The sequence below is a fragment of the Egretta garzetta genome, unplaced genomic scaffold, assembly GCF_000687185.1.
Source record: "Egretta garzetta isolate BGI_Z169 unplaced genomic scaffold, ASM68718v1 scaffold215, whole genome shotgun sequence".
In the NCBI taxonomy this organism is placed as follows: domain Eukaryota; kingdom Metazoa; phylum Chordata; class Aves; order Pelecaniformes; family Ardeidae; genus Egretta; species Egretta garzetta.
Genome location: NW_009259719.1, coordinates 1,283,614 through 1,287,422, shown reverse-complemented (window position 1 = coordinate 1,287,422; position 3,809 = coordinate 1,283,614). Strand labels below are relative to the sequence as shown.

Here is a 3,809-nt window from a genome sequence, read left to right as displayed (position 1 = left end):
CCCGCCAAGGTGGAGCTGAGCTGTCTTCTCTCACTTAACCTAAGATGACCCTGGTAGGGCTGGTCTGGGGCAAACATTTCAGCCACTCAGTGCTCATGATGGTCGTAACCCCCACACTGAACTGCTCTCCTAGCAGGGGAAGGGCATAAGAGAAGCACAGAGGAGAACCCTGTCCTACTCTTTCTCTTTTCCAGCTAGTTTCTAAAGCAATGATGCAGAGATTATTTTTGCCCCTGCACCAGTAAAGTGGAGAAGCTTTGGCTTGAAATCTCTTAAAGTGCCATTTTTACTCTGCCTTGCTCATAACTTTAAGGTTTTGGATTTTTTTTTCTTTTTCTTAATTACCAATCAACCACTCTCCAGCTGCAGTATTAACATGTGGGATGGTGGTTGCCTCCAGTGGCTATTTAAATTAAACACAGATCTATTGCATAGACACCAAGTGCCAGGAGATCTCTTTTGGAGGGAGAAAAGGTGAGAGGAGAAATTGCTTTCCAGTTAACATTGCCAACGTGTTTCTGAAGCAAAGGATGACACCTTTCTGACTTCAGGACATTATTAATGTATTTCTCTTACAGAACATGTGTTCTGAAAGCCTGTAGCCATGTCACCTTCAAGCTGTCATTTCATGGGGATACTGCAAGCAAGGTACAGCCTGCCTGGCCTGGGATTGCATAGAAGACATCCAAGGCACTACAGGTAACTCAGCTGATGTTACAACCCCCACCCCCAGAGGCAAGGCTGACTCCAGCCCCAGTGAAGTGCCAGCCAGCTCTCTGTGCAGGTTCGCAGGTGAAGCTGAGCAACCTCATGGATGATGCACAGCTATGGAAGACCCTGGGAAGCATCTGCTCGGAGTTGCATTTTTAAATACAGCCAAGTTGTGCCAGTGACCCCCTTGGGTATGCATCATGGTAAGTTTGAACAAGGCAAGGGAAGCTGAGCTGCCCCCACGCCAGTGCCACTGTAGACTGCACATGGAGATTGTCCAAAAGGTTTGGCAACAGCGGTGCAGCTGGTCCCTCAGCACAGTTTGTTTGCATGGCCTCCTCCTAGCTCAGCAGGATGGTTAGGCTCAGCTCCTAAAATGGGTGCAACTGGGCTGGTAGCCAGGCAGGCACTGTTTCAACAGAGATTTATGGTGAGCTCAGGGAGGCATGGAGGGGGTTGTGGGTGGGAGAGTGACGTCCCTGGAGATAGCAGCAGATGCATTTTGCAGCCCTTGCTGTTCTAGACCAGCATCTCCTTTCCTTGCCTGTGCTGGAAGGATGCCATGGAGCAGAAGTTTCAGTCAAACCTGCTCTCGCACACATCCGTACCACTCCCTCCACCCATGCCTTAAACCTGCACTGGAGCTTGGTTCCACCACTTTATTCATCCCTCAGGCTGCCAATTCAAGTGGCATTTCCCAGCCTGGACCCAAAGGGTTAAGGTAGGATGTTAACTTCAAAGCTGGGCTCGTTGGGTGCTATGGGGATCTGAGCAGTGCAGGTCACGGATGTCCTTGCGGGCAGGTCCCTTCTCTCCATGCTGTGAAGAGCAGATGTGGCATAAAAGCTTCCTTTTGGAGAGGGCATGATTAATCTTTGCTTCTTAGAGGATGACAAATACATTATATTCGCTGACATGCACACGCATTCTCTTCGCCTGATGGGTGACCCCTGTCTTAATGCCAAGTGTGCGAGGTCCAGCTCTGTAAACGAAGAGGAGAGCTTTGCAAGCTCATTAATGCTTTGAAGTCACTCATTAGGAGCAGATTGCTTGGGAGCTGGCGAGCACAACACCCTTGGTGAGCATGGCTTCATTTGATATTAATGCGGGTGCTGCAGCTGGAGGCACCCAGGGATGCTGAGCTGCGATTCTGCAAACATGGACCAGCATAGTAGATAGCTGTGACTGTAGTATGAAGGGCAAAGGCAAGCAGGGAAAGTTGCTGTCCCCTCTTGGCACCTAAGGGGGCAGAATTTTCCTCCTGGCAGGACTTTTGCATGTGGATAGGTTGACCCAGTCCTCTGCTGAGCTGAGGACCTGCAGCATCCTCCAGTGGGATTCCTGGGGTCCTTCCGTCTTGGTTCCTAGCATTCCTGAATTGTCTCTGGAGGCCAGGGTGACCCCTCCTGACTGTGTCACCCTCTTTGGAGACCTGGAAACACTCTTTTTTCTGGCCAGTGCCTCTCACCTCTGCTGCAGCCAACTGCAAGCTCTCCAAGCAGCTCATCTACCCCAGGGCACAGTTGTGAGCAGTCGCTGGGGAAGCGAGGGGGGAGTTGCTTTCATCTTCAAGCAGGACAGGGCCAGGACTGCCTGTCCAAGCATGTCTCCAGCAGACAGGATCCTGTGGTGAAAAGGCCTGGCCAGGTTTCTCAGTGTGATATCAGTGTGAAGGTGCTGGCCTGGGAAGAGTGAGGGTGGCTGAAATCAGAGACAAAAATGATCAGGCTCCTGTGGCTTAAGGGCTTAAAGACCTCCTGCTCATAGGTACTCAGAGGCTGTGGGTTTGAATCCCATGTGATTCAATAGAATTTTTTGTGTTTGTTTGTTTTTTTCTTCTTTTCCCCAAATGGCAGAAAAAAAGCTGTACATCACTCCAAAGGAAAATGAGAGGCTCTCCTGCCTCACCGTCTTTCCCAGCTAGATGCCCTAGTAGAGTTCCAAATGCGGACTGGAGGAGGGGAGGAGTGGGACCTGAGGTGCAAGAACAGTGCTTTAACAGCATGGTATGTCTGGCTGAGTGCTGTCGGGCTGTCAGAGCTGCTCCCTTCCCCCTGGGCACCCATTGGGTCAGGCTGAGACCCTACAGAGATGTCCCTCCTGCACCAGGGTCCCTGGCAACGTTATCATCAGTGACTATGGTCCTTGCACAAGGACCTAGTGTGGCACACGGGGGCTGGGCCATTCTCCATGGCCCACGAGAGCTGGTGCCTCCCAATGAGATGTTCCACCAGTTTGCTGGAGACATAAAAGAAAGCAGTGAGGAGGGGAAGATGTTGCTGGGTTTGGGAAGTGTCTTGGAGTTGAGACCTCGAGGGCTTGGTGAGGTTTGTGCCCTCCAGAGGAGGAGCTGGTGGGCCAGGGGAGAGCTTACAGCCCACCAGGATGGCCGAGTGGTGAAGGCGTTGGACTTAAGATCCAATGGGCACATGCCCGCGTGGGTTCGAACCCCACTTCTGGTAAGAGCCTCCTTTTTCTCTTGGTCCAAACCCCACAACCCAGCTTTTAAAGCATTGGTTCCGAGCAGGGATGGGAGCTTTGGGTCCTGTGCTGGGGAAACTGAGGCCATTCAGCACCCCAACATGTGGACCCTGGTGGGACTGAGCCACCCTGTTGTCCAGGTTGAACATGGAGAGAGGCAGGAGCTGGTCCCTCTGGTACACAGGTTGTGGCTCTCGTTCTTCATGCAGGGAGTGCTGAGACTGTCGTGGGCTTGAATCCCACATGCTCCCAAAATAGCAACTTTTTTTCCCCCATGGCAGAAATAGAAATATCTGACTATCCTGAACAGGGAAAAAGAAAAGCTGTGAGCTCTAAACAGCCCGGGCAAGTCACAAGTGGAAACCAGTGCAAACAAGCAGTTCGGGAAATGGGTTTGGGGTTTGTAGAGACTGCTTCACATCAGTTCTCTTGCCAGCCATGACCCTAGACCCACTGCTTGGCTCATCCAAAGCACTCTTTGGTGCTCCCCAGGGGAATCTGGTAGTGTCACAGCCCCCTGGAGCAAGCCAGCATGGAAGAAGGGGGGGGTTCCTGCTGCTGCTGGTTAAATTTGGGAAATGTGTGAGAAACCGAGAACTGCACCCCTGTTGCACAGC

General features: G+C 51.8%; 1 non-coding gene across 1 annotated transcript; it reads left to right on the top strand.

Moving 5' to 3' along the window:
• Nucleotides 1–3,090: 3,090 nt before the first annotated feature.
• TRNAL-UAA lies at nucleotides 3,091–3,173 on the top strand. Its single transcript has one exon. It is a non-coding gene; the product is annotated as a tRNA-Leu (tRNA).
• The last annotated feature ends 636 nt before the right edge of the window (nucleotides 3,174–3,809 follow it).